This window comes from Cavia porcellus, unplaced genomic scaffold, assembly GCF_034190915.1.
Source record: "Cavia porcellus strain 051 isolate PalLab524CR breed Dunkin Hartley unplaced genomic scaffold, mCavPor4.1 scaffold_11, whole genome shotgun sequence".
NCBI classification, from domain to species: domain Eukaryota; kingdom Metazoa; phylum Chordata; class Mammalia; order Rodentia; family Caviidae; genus Cavia; species Cavia porcellus.
The window spans coordinates 6,993,944-7,006,126 of record NW_026947494.1 but is presented as its reverse complement, the minus strand read 5'-3'; the positions used below and the strand labels follow the sequence as shown (position 1 = coordinate 7,006,126).

Genomic DNA, 12,183 nt, shown 5'->3' with positions numbered 1-12,183 from the left:
GACTAACACAGACATGAGGAAAAGATACTGGGAATTAGTTACCAAGTAACAAGTAACTTGGCTGAGTTGTGTCCATGTCGTGCAACCTCATGGAAGGCAGAATTTAAGGACAAGTGTTACCAAGTTCTGGGATTCAAGGGGACTCATTTTAGAGATTCTTTCTAGGTTCTTCCTGTCCTGAGCAAAGAATTGGACAAAACAAGTGCAAAAGGCAGTGAAGTTTTACATTTACTAAAGGTAGGAAAAGATACAAGCTCTGCAGAGCACACGCAGGCCAACTAGAAGAGGAAAACAAATGCTGGAGGACCGGGGTGCACTGTGAAAAGACAGCACAGTGGCCAGGAGCTCACCGGTCGCCATCTTTGTGACCTCTAGGTCTAGGCCATCCTGTCAATCTTGAGTTCTTATGAGAAGAACTGAAGACAGTGTTCTCTGATTGGTCCCACATACAGGGTATGTTTCCTGGACCTCCATTATTGACAGGTCTTGCCCACTTACTCAAAGGTCACATCCTATCCTCCTGTCTTGCAAGGAACTAGGTATTTGGCAAAAGAATACAAGCAAAGGGTCCAGGGTCCTGATGGCTTTTCTTGGCTGCTGATAGTAAGTGGAAGAAGAGAGAAATAATTAAAGATGAAATTTATAATCAAAAGAGAAGCAGAATTTAAAGATTTAAAATGATCTTGGTTTATCCATGTTGTAAAGAATAAAAAAGACTTCTGTGTGTTCTACAGAAGGTACCAAAGGTTTGGCCCAGTGAGTATTTGATAAGTAGAATAATCAACCCTGCTTAGACTCCAGGAGCATTTCAGAGACTTCTGAAGTTGATTATCAGAGAACCAATGCTCTAGGGCCTTGAGGGTAGAAGATTTCAAGGAAAAGGTCATGCGTGGGACCTCAGAGTCTGCTGTGTATGCTGCTTCAAGTCTCTGCTGCCTTCATTCCCACACAGAGCTCTTCTGACCCCCAGCGGTGCTGGACCAGCTGCAGCTGTCTTCGGCCACCATTCGGATAAGACAAGTGATAAATCCTGGGGAATCTCTGTGGTGCCAATTGAGCATATGCACCAAGTGCAAACTGTGGAGGCATGGCTGCTTCCACTTAGACTTCAAGGGGTGCTTCTGAGAGCCCCAGGGCCCAGCCAGGGTACTGCCCTAGAGGAAGGCCTGCTGCAAACTCTCCAGGGTGTTTCCCAGTGGAGCTGTGGGGTGGAGCTGCCCCTGGGCCCAGACTACTAGGGCACTGGAGTGCAGCTTCAAAGAGCTGCAGGCATTGCATTGCCACCTGTAGACAGAGCTAGGTGGGCGGAGCCCAGCTTAAGTACAGGGCTGGGCAGCCTGGAGCTTCAGGGACCTCGTCCCAGCTCCACCGTGTACGGAGGGTGAGAGGTAGAGTGGAAGATAATCCTCAGTCCTGAAGAATTCATATTGTTGGCTTTTTTCAGGTGTGGACATGCTTGAGACCTGGTCTCCATTTCTTCCTGCCTATTTGTCCTTTTGGGATTGGGAATTTTTGCCCTGTGTTTATGCTATCATTGTATTTGGGAAGCTCATAAATCCTTTGATAGCTCATAGCTGATGGGGAAGTTTGCCTAAGGATGAACCCTGCTTTGAGTCTTGTCCATATCTGATGTTGATAAACAGAGATGAGAATTCAGACTTAGACTTTAAAGTCAATGTTGCCATAAGTTTAGACTTTGGGGGCCACTGGGATGAATGTGTAGTGTGGATGGAAAGGGCATGAACTTTGGGTGGGGCAGGGACAGAGTGGTATGGTTTGAAAGTCTGTGTCCTCTCCAAAATTTATGTGGAAGCTTACTCTTCAAGAGATCGGTGCTAACGGGTGGGGCCTTTGGGCATTGATCAAGAACTGCAAGAACTCTGTCCTCATGGGTGTCATGAGCGACCTTGTAAAAGTGCCAGAGAGAACTCACTGGGCCCTCCTGCCTTCCATTCTTCTTCACACAGTAACAAGGCACCATTCTGGAAGAGAGGCCAGGCCCTTAGCAGACATCAAACCTGCTGGTGCCTTGACATAGCGCAGTGGTGGTGAACGTAAGGCTTAGTTGCTACAGCCGACTGTTCCTAATCACCGAAAGCCCTAAAAGGTTCGGCATCACTGACCTAGGACTTCCCAACCTCTGAAACTGTAAAAAAATTTTTCTGTTGTTTATACGTTCTAAGTTTAAGATTTTTTTAAATATCAGCATGTAATGAACTTAGCATCTGTTGTATTCTTTTGCAATTACTGTTACAAGTGTGTTCAAAGTTAATCAGTGCTTTCTCTCTTTTCTGGAACCCACCCTCTGCCCAGTTCCCTAACTTTCTCTCCTCATCCTTCAAATGTTAGCTCATACACTAGTTTTCCAGAGATGTCTCTCTTGATTCCCTGGACCTAGCCAGCCCTCTCCACCGTGTCTGTGTGTCACTGAACACAACAGACCTGATGATTACACAGGTGTGGGATCCACACTCAATACCCACCTTCACCAGTAGACCTCGGCTCTGCGGAGGGCCCAGATTGCCCCTCTGTTGCTCTGTATTCCGTTCCTTGCATACAGCTGTGTACTTGGCATGCAGCTTGCTTGGCTGTAGACTGGAAAATCGAGTAGGAAGGTGGGGAGGGTAAGGCTGTCTAGGTCTGGCAACAACTTTAGAGGTTGTATCTCCTGCCCTGACTCTTCCCTTCTTTCTCTAGTTCCTGGCTGTCAGGAGGACAGGAGCTTTTCCTCCACCAAGCCCTTCCATTGTGCTGCTTCTGCCTCAGAGCCAGCTGATCATGGTTTCAACACCACCACCCCCAACCACGAGCCAGGTTAAGCCTTTTTAACTGGTGAGCATCAAGTATTTTGCACTAGCGATGGGAAATATAATCAGGCTTAACACCCTCTGTCAGGAGGAGGAGTTGCATCCTCTTAACAAAAACAGAGCAGAAATAATGACATCAAGTATAGTGGAAGGGATTTCTTCCTCATGAAGTTGGTGGCTAGGTGTGCAGGGCTGGGCTGGCAGCTCCTAAAGGCACTGGGGACTTAGGCCCTTTCTGGACAATCATCCTTGGCCCAGGGCTTATAGCCTCGGTTACCTTACTGTCAGGATGCAGGGTAGAAGAGGGTTTTCTGCCCCCTCTGCTTTATTAGTTGAAGCCCTTCATCAGCTCTCAACTTGCATCTTACTGGTCATAATTAAATTCCATGGCTTCATCTAGCTGCCAGAGAATTTTTTTTAAAGCCAGGTAGTTTACAATTAAGATAAGATTAGGTCCCTGTATTAAAGGTGTTTTGTGTGCATGCGATGGGGAGATGGTGCTGCTTGGGTAAAAATCTCTGGTGACAGCGAGACCTGAAAGGGGAGGCGCTGATATTTTGGGTGAGAGAATCTGACATGCTGGATTAAGGCAGTAAGAATGGAAACGGAAAAGAAGGTCCAGAGTAGGATTTGACACAGGGGCCATGGAACCCCTGGTGGCCCTTCCTCCTCTTGCTGTGCTTCTGAGACATCTGCCTATTGGTTTAATTTTCAGAGACATTTTGCATTGCATTCAAGGACATTATGTGTGAAACTCCCCAGTAAATGATGAACTAAAGAAAGGCACAGCAATTTGTGCCTCTGGATCTACGCGGGATGAACATTATTTTTGAAACTGTATTTCCAAACACATCTGTTTCCCCACAGAGCTCTATTCTGGAAGACAGAGCAATGCAGAGGACATTCACTAATAAATACATTGTTTTAAAAAGTACAGCCATCTTTGCTTATACACATTCAAGATACATACATGTCTCAATGTCAGAAAATAAGTCAGGAAACCATATGGATGCTTCGTCTTCGTGCCACAAGCCATCTGCATCTCCCGTAGAGATTCCAAGAATCTTACAAACTTAGCATTTTCTTTCTTCTCTCATACACACAATTTGGGCTGTTCTAGTGCACCAATTATGTCTTTAGGAGACTGGGTCGAAAGAGAACCTATCTAGAAATCTAACCAAAAAGGTAAGATCCAACCCCGCAAAGTTCTAAAATATCATGGTTTTCTGGCTATATGGCAGACGTAAAATACAGTTTTAGAAAGCCCTTCCTGGGATTCTGAAGTCACCAAAATCTTTAAAAAATAACCGTCAGAGATGACACTCACTTCTGTCTGCTTGTTAAATCCTGCAGCTCTGTACTGCTAGGCACCTTGGGTTTCCCCAGGTTGCTCCCTGGAAGGTGGCCAAAAAGTGGGGTGTGTGTGTGTGTCTCACTTGTGGGATGGATTCCAGAGAGCTCAAAGGTTCGAAGAGCTCCTCTGGGACGGGAGAGGCTGGTCATCTTGCTGCCTGGCAGGACACATGGTCTGGCCACTCCCACACAGCTGCGTCTTGTATCATGCTCTATATTCCATCTCTTTCCAAAAAGTCTCGGAGTTGCTCTTTTAAAAATAAAACTAAACTGGTCATTCAAGGATTATGGGGGGGAAGAGAAGCAGGCCTCACCAGGAGGTGATCCCACCTGGAAACCAGTGCCACTGCTGGACTGGGGAATGCCAGACCTAAGCCTCTGTCCAGGAGTCAGGGCCATTGCAGACCTGAGCTAGAGGACCAGGGCCCACCAGGCAGTGATTCCCTCCTGGAAACCACATCAGTTTCACTGTTTTGTTGGGTTGGGTTTTATTATCTTTTGTTTTGTTTATGTTAAATCTGATGGCATGAACAGCTATTTGCATTCATTGTTTTGGTTTTATTATTTCTATTCCATTCTGCTCTGCAACTATTTTGAAGACAACAAAAGGCATTATGGTAACTATTGTTGATTTTGTAACATTTTAAGTCCTGTATTACTTATGCTAGTTTATTTTGATTGGTTTTATTGTTTTATTTTCTTTGGTTTTATCTTAACATAAAAAAGAAAAAGAAAAAAGAAAACTAACCTGGTCAATGAAATGTGGGCTTTTTGTTAAAGAGGGTACACCCCTTGGAGTCAAAGACCCCAGTTCTAAATATCAGCACTGGAGTTGACAGTTCTTTGAAACCTCCTCCACTTCAGGATTCTTCATCTGGGGACTATCAGGGGTCACCCATAGCCACAGCCATGAGGCTGCCCAATAATTTGAAGTGTATGAACAATATACTTGTTTGGGATATTCCCACCGAAGCACCTGACTTTACTTTATATCAGTGTTTAATCACGGTAAGGAAAAAACAACTTAGTAAGATCGTTCAGACAATCTAGCCCTTTTCTTCACTTCTTTTAAATGTCATGAATTTAAAAGAAAGAAACCAGGGGACAAAAAGAGATGCTCAAGGGTGGTGACTGCAGTGCTTGTCTAGCTCATTTGAAGGGAAATTGACGGAAAGGTAGGTGTAAATGTCAAGAGGCTGAGGGTTTCCAGGATTTTAACACAGTCTTATCACATCTTAGAGCCCACCGTGTCATGTCAAGGCCTCCTGGAAGGCCACCTGCAGTCCACAGTGGCATCTCCTCTCTTCTAGGTGCCCTCTCTGCTGCTCCATCAGGAAAGCTGCTGAGCCGTGGGGCCAAGAAGCAGGCTCTAGGGAGGAGGCAAAGACAAGGCACAGTGGCCATGAGTTCGGAGACCTGAATGATGCTTCCTACCTCTGAGCAGAAATGGAGGTGAATCAGGAAATGGATGGCGTTTTTCAAGTCACATGAATCAGTGCCCCAGAATTCATCATTTTCACCCCGCATTTCACTGGCTCCCTCATTCTCCTGCATGCTCTGTGTGTGGCTCCCCTGAAGCCAGTAAGGACAGCAAGGTTCTACTTTTGCAGAGAACTAAAGTACAACTTGGTATAAAAAGGGTCACCTTTAACTCTGCAATGGGATGAGGGTTTAGCGAGGAAGGCGTTTCCAAAGGAGAAAAGGGAATACCTGTGGGTACTTCAACTTTAGGTCTAGAGGACCTATAGGTGCCTGGTCTGAGGGACTTCACATCTGTCACCTTCCTTTTCCATCAGTGTTCACGTTCCAGCTGGCATCCCTGCTAAAGGAGTTGAAACTCCCAGACTCTAGCTCAGAAAACTTCGAAAACTCACAGGTTAAAGGCCCCTCGCACCCTCAGCATGGGGTCCATTTCCCTTTACAGCGCACTTGCAATTCTAATTTGGCTTCCTTCCTTGCTTATTAGCTATTTATTTATAATTCATCATCGCTAAAATACACTTAGTGGTGACGATTCAGTGGAGCCTGCACACAGCAAAACTGAACTCCTCCTTCCCAGATGCAAGCAAGATTAGTTTCTACACTTAAATGTTATCAACCCTTCTGTATTATGGTGCATAGACATTTTACTTTTAATGCTTAACTCTACATGCCAAGGAGTTTAAAAAATATATATATATTTTAAAAAGTATTAACCGTGTTTTACTAGGCTAGCTCAGAGGAAAGGCTGGGATTAGCTAAGTATATCTGTGTTCTCGCTGTGTCTTCTGTCCCTCTGCAGGGTCTGCACGGGTCTATTTAAGGACCTTGGTGCTCAATCCCAAGGCAGGTCACCCTGAGCAGGCCAAGACCTCGGCCAGCCTCCTCTTCCGGGAGTTCCAGGCCTCTGTCCTACGTGGCAAGAGAAGGCAGGGGGAGTTCGGAGGGAGCTGGAGCTCCCAGCCACCCAAGGACAGGAGGGTGAAGACTTTAGCTTTCACCCAAGTCCAGAAGCCATAGCTGGGCCTCAGGCCAAGCTGCAAGCAGGCTGTCCCACCACTCAGGGAGGAAGTGTCCCTAAGAGGCCAGGGCCACCAACAGGTCCCGAAGTCTTAAAGGGAAATCGATGGCGGGGAGGCCTCCAGTGCCCCGAGAGGAGACAAGAGGGTCTGAGATGGAAAGGTTTTCCATGGAAGCCCTGAGAATGGTTTCACTTAATTCTTTTATTTAAACAACTACAGAAAATGAAGACAACTGAGGTCAGTTTTCCCGTGAGGGCAGGACACTCCCCAGCTGGACTGCTTGGACCCTGGGGTGAGGGTGGGTGGATGTGGGCACCGGCTTTTCATTTCCTTTTGTATGGGGATTTTAAAGCCACTCCCTGAGGCTGGAGGGGAGGGGAGAAGAAAAGCAAAGAGAAGCTCCCCCACCCATCCGAAGAGAGGGGTCATTCATGGCCATGCGGGGCCTCCGCGGAACCAGGCTGCACGCACGTCTGACTCTAACTTCACCAAGCCCCATGGTCCTGCTTCCAACTGTAAGCCAGGAAGAGGGGACCCCCCTCCCCCAAGCCCTGCCTGGAAGCATCACAGCGCGGGAGTCCCCGGAACTAAGTTGCTTTCCAGTTACAAACTTTTCCCCCTAACCTTAAGACCTGAGGATCCTGCAACTGCGCAGCAAGGATTATCTGCCCGAGAAGTGGCCGGCTCCCTTCTGTCCCTACTGGGTCCTCTGCTGAGCTCAGCACGGCCCCTCGGGGGCCTCGCTCGCAGATTTGTTCTCGTCCCTCCCCCATTTAATGCCCCTTAAGTTGGCCCAGCTGGCTTGAGCCCCACTCCCGAATCGCTTCTCTGCTGCTGGCTCGCAGGAGGACGCCCCAGGACAGGCCAACTCTGGGGCCCAGGCCCGGCCGCCCCCCACTTCTGCCCTCCCCGGCGCGCGACAGGGGTCGCGCACGTACCTGGAGCCTGGCTGGCTGGGCAGACGCGCCACGTCTCGGGTCTGGGCCCGCGCCGCCTCGGCCCTTTATAGCGCACCCCTCCCGCCCCCCCAGCAGCCACGTAGAGCGCGGGACAGCGGGCGGGGGAGCCCAGGAGTCCCCGCCGGCCGAGAAGGGGGCCCCAGAAAGTGGACGCTCGGGAGAGGCTGCCCTCAGGAGTCCAGTACTGGGCTCGCGGTGGGGGGGGGGGTGCAGGGTCCCGGGGGTCCCGGGGCCGGAGGCCCATCTCGAGAGGGGGCGGGGCCGGGGGAGGGGAGGAGGAGGGGCGGCACTGGGCGGGTGCTCTGGTTTCACCCCGCCCGAGTGGAGGAGGCGTGGCGTAGCGGGGGCGTGGCGATGCGGCCCCGCGTTCTCCGCCCCCGTTCCCCGCCCAGAGCCCCGCGAGCTGCACTCGCCGGGAAGGCTGCGCCACCGGCGGCTGCCTTTCTCACTGCTCCCGCTCGCGTTGCCCTCTCGCCGCGCGTGGGCTCTGCAGCCCCTGTCGACCGACCGCGGCCTCGACCCCGCAGCCTCCCTGGCTCCAGCGTGGGGCGCTCGCCTGTGTCCCCCACAGATCTGGCCGGGGCGCCCAACTTTGCCACCTCGTCCGTCACTCTTGCTAGGTGGGAAACTGTCCACCCTACGTGCGTGCGGGGACTCGAGCAGGTCCCCAGCTCGGCGCGCGGCGAGCGGGGGAAGCTGCCCCAGGAAGCTGCGGGGAGAAGTGGTGGTCGCTGCCTCGACATCCCTAGAGAGGCGCTAAAGGGGATCCTCCAGGCCGCTGCGCGCTGGATGCCTGACACGAGGAGCGCGCCCCGCACCTGGTGAGCGAGCTGTGCCCGTCCCCGCGTGGCCGTGGCGGGAGACGCGCGCCTGTGGCGGCCGGCAGCGGCTGGGGGGGTGGCGTCGCTGTCGGGGAGGTCGCCATGCCGTGCGCACCTGAGCAGGGACAGCCTGGTGGCTGTGCGCACCAATTAGGACCCCCGTCAGTGCGGGGGCTCCCGCAGTTGAGCTGGAAGTTTGCGCTCTAGCTTTCGCTGAGGGGTGAGCGTGCAGAATAGAGAGCGAGAGCCCGACCTGCCGGGCGCGGGAGACACCGGACCCTGCCCGACGCGCCGGGCGGTGCGCTGGGGGTCGGCGCGGGGCCGGCTCGCTTCGGGGGACCCGGGCGCTGGAGACCCGCGGCCGGGCGGCGCAGTCCCGCATCGGAGCTGGCTTGGGTAGGTCTGCCTGCCCTCGTCACAGGGCCTTGCAGCGATAAATCGGGAGGCGCCGGGACTTGGGCGCAACTCCGCCGAGCGCTCGGGTCAGTAAGAGAGACCTAGGCGGGGATGTGGGACCCGCGAGGCGCCTGCCGGTGGCCTCGGCCGAGGGAGCCCCCTTTCCGCTGGCGCCTCCGGACCGCTCCGCGTATCTCACATCCCCTGCTCTAGTTAGGATTTTGGGATCGGGGGAAGATCCAGGCTCCGCGGAACGTGTTCTCTCCAAAATCCGTGGGACACTGTGGTCCAGCAGCGAGCGATCCCCGGGGTGGCTCCTGCCCCAGCGGCGCGCCGTGCGGGGCCCAGCGTGGACAGAATCCCAGTGCGCGGGCTTTGGCGGGAAGCGCGCCCATCTCCCCGGCGCAGGGGTCGCTTTGTACCTGGCTGCGGCGGCTGCCGGAGTTGTTTTAACTTTGCTGCGCCCGCGGCGTCCCGGGGACGCCCGGCAGGGGGCGCTGAGAGAGTGCGCGCGGAGTGGGCGCGAGGACGCGCGGGGCGCGGGGGTCGGCGCGGGCGCGGGGGCCCAGGAGGCGGGCGGGGTGCTCGCTGGGGAGCCCGCCTGGCCTTGCTGAAGAGGAAGGGCCTGGAGAGCCGGACTCGAGTCTTGTAGCTGGAAAGAGCTTTTCAGAGACAAAGGTGCCTTGCAGACGCCCTCTCTGCACACCTGACGGTCACCGAGATTGCTGCGTTTGTGCAGGAAAAAATCGGCAGTAAGTAAACACAGTTACCTTCCATGCACGCGTGAAGTTCGGCTCCTCAGAACGATATTAGAAACAGACCCAGAATTGCAAATGATTGTTTTTTAAGAAAAACAGTTGTGGGAAGAGGTCTGTCTTTATGTTGAGTTTGGGCAGAGGGGAAGTGTTTGCTATTGATTAGGGAGTCAGTCTCCCCCCCCCCCCCCGGAGTCCTTCATAAAGAGACCCAGAAAGAAAAAAAAACCCGCACAAAATCTTTAATAGGGATGATTGTTTAAAACCATATACTCAGGATTCAGCTGGTTGCTAATGAAGGGAACTTTTTGTGTGAGAGGTGAGGGATGCCTGTTATGGGGATCCCTGCCAGGACAGCATATACCTCCAGTTATCTGTGACTGCTTTTCTTATCCCGCGCCCCTGTTTATGGACGAACCAGTGACACCCCTCCCCCAACACACAGCCCAGTTTCTGGAGTCCTAAATGTGGCTGGTCCCACTGTTTTCCCCTCAAGCTCCTTTCTGGTAAAAGCTCTTAACGCCCCAGCTCCTAACTGATGTAGTTTGTTGTAGTCACCTTGTCTAATCATGAACTGTGGAGTTGACACACTGCACTTAAGACGTTTTTAGCCAGCGCGTACTGGTCCTAACCCGAAGGAGACAGAGGCTGCTCATCATTTTGTGCGTTTTATGAATTGCAGTAACTTGTTTGGTGGTTTTAATGGCAAACAGCTGCAAGATCCCTGCTGTGAGCTAAGACTTTGGTCTCTTGGGTGGGAAGCTTGTCTCTGTCCAAAGGAAGTTTGTGAGATGTTCAGGATTTGGTAAAAACAAACCTATCTTCTTCGCTGCTGTTTCCCTTTCAAAGGACGTCACTGTCTGGAGAGAGAGAAACAGACAATTACAGTGCAGAGGCTGTTAAAACTTACTGACTGGAGACTAAGACGAGGAGAAGCACATTCTTTCGAGCTTTTCCAGAAGTTTTAGCAGCTTATGGGCCTTGTGAATCCCGATCCATGGGTTTGCTGTGTGCGTTTTTCTCAGATTCTCTTTAACCTCTTGTTGGGGAGGGTGAATGTTAAAACCAACAGACTTGTGTGTTCCCCCAAATAGATGCCATCTCCTTGGGAACCGTGCCAGAGGTAATCCTGATGTCAAAGAGAATGGCTTATTGGAACCGGTATGAAGTTTTAATTTACTCGGTGATTATTTTTAATGGTTCTAGGTTTTCTCTTTGGGGTCTTAAAGACATTGCAATTAAGGCTTTGCTCATGATACAAGGAGAGGTAGGTGGGAAGAGCTGGAGCTCGATAAATGCCCAGCCAGATATAAAGACGTCCTGTTAGGTAAACAAGCAGTCATGAGCTCCAGAGCCCACAAGGATTCTGAGGAAGAGGGTTTGGATTACAAATCATATGGTGTGCAAGACAGAACGAATTAATAATTTTTAATAAACCCCACTGAAGTAATCTCATTACAATTGTGTATGTAAAACTATTTAAGAAAAGCATCCTTACAGTCAGTGTTAAATTCTCTGTAACTCTTGATGCTAAAATTATACCAAATTTGTATTTAAAATGTTTCTGAAATTGTTGCTATAGTTACCTAGACAAATTGCTTAAGATATAATTATAATACTAAGGTGAAGAGTCTTTATGTTTAGCATTCAATAATATTTAAAATGTAAGTTACGATGTCTAGCAAATTCAGTTGCAACAAAATATAAAGTGTCTTACAGGGGACCTTGTATGATTCTATTCACCTGTATCTGTTTGCCAATTTTTATAAAGTTAACTATTTTTTATGGATCCTGAATTGAGTGCATATAAATATTTTAAGTTGCTTATGCTCTTTTGAGCAATGCTGTGGACAAAATAGTCATTTTCAGATGTGTGCCCAGCAGCCTTTCTGAATTGACATGGAGAAGCCTGGTTGGAATGACTGGTTTTTATCACTGTCTTGCTCCAAGAGGCAGGCAGGCTGTGGGCTGGTGACGTCACGGGAGTTCAGTTCAACAGGTGATGGGCAGCTCTTTGAAACAGCAGCCTTTGTAATACTTGATGTGTCATTTATTTTACTGATGAACTGTCCAGTCACTGGTGAACCAGATGCATAAAATCAATTTGTGATAGCAAGAAAGGAAGAAAAAAGATTGAAGTGAGTAGAGGCTATGTATGGTGAACCAGCTCCAAATTGGTTTTTTTCAGAGCTTAAGCCAAACAGAGCAAATCAAAACAAACAAACAAACTTGATACTAGGGAAGATACTGGCTCATTAGAACTTTATTTTAAGGTATGGATATTGACACGATCTTTGCCATCTACAAGGGTGTAGTGCTCCGGAAACCTGGCTGTCCATTCCACAGGATATTTTGAAGCAGGGCAACTTCAGAGACCCTTTGTATTTCACCTTGGGCCTGGCATTTAAAGTAGAATTAGTGGAACAGTAGGTTCAAGAAAACCACATTTTCCTAAAGGAATTGGGGTCATCTTTCCTTCTCTTCCTCCTCCTTCTTCTTCTAGGATTAATAGTTGTTTGACAAGACCAAAGAGGAGCATATTCTGTTTCTCTCTCCTAAGCTGTGAAATGTACGGCCAGTGTGCTTAGTGC

At 50.2% G+C, this 12,183-nt stretch overlaps 1 protein-coding gene and 1 non-coding gene across 3 annotated transcripts in view; one reads left to right on the top strand and one right to left on the bottom strand.

Moving 5' to 3' along the window:
• Window positions 1–5,611: 5,611 nt before the first annotated feature.
• On the bottom strand, window positions 5,612–5,681 carry LOC111755895 (small nucleolar RNA SNORD123). Its single transcript, XR_002790432.1, has one exon. It is a non-coding gene; the product is annotated as a small nucleolar RNA SNORD123 (small nucleolar RNA).
• Window positions 5,682–8,042: 2,361 nt separating this feature from the next.
• Sema5a (semaphorin 5A) overlaps window positions 8,043–12,183 on the top strand; it is a 455,270-nt gene continuing 451,129 nt past the window's right edge. The window contains exon 1 of one of the 2 annotated variants that reach the window (XM_003466703.5): window positions 8,043–8,441. The gene's annotated coding sequence lies outside the window, so the exon portion shown is untranslated. Of the gene's footprint in view, window positions 8,442–9,409; window positions 9,590–12,183 lie in introns of those variants that run through there. The other variant, XM_063257960.1, reaches the window with a different exon arrangement.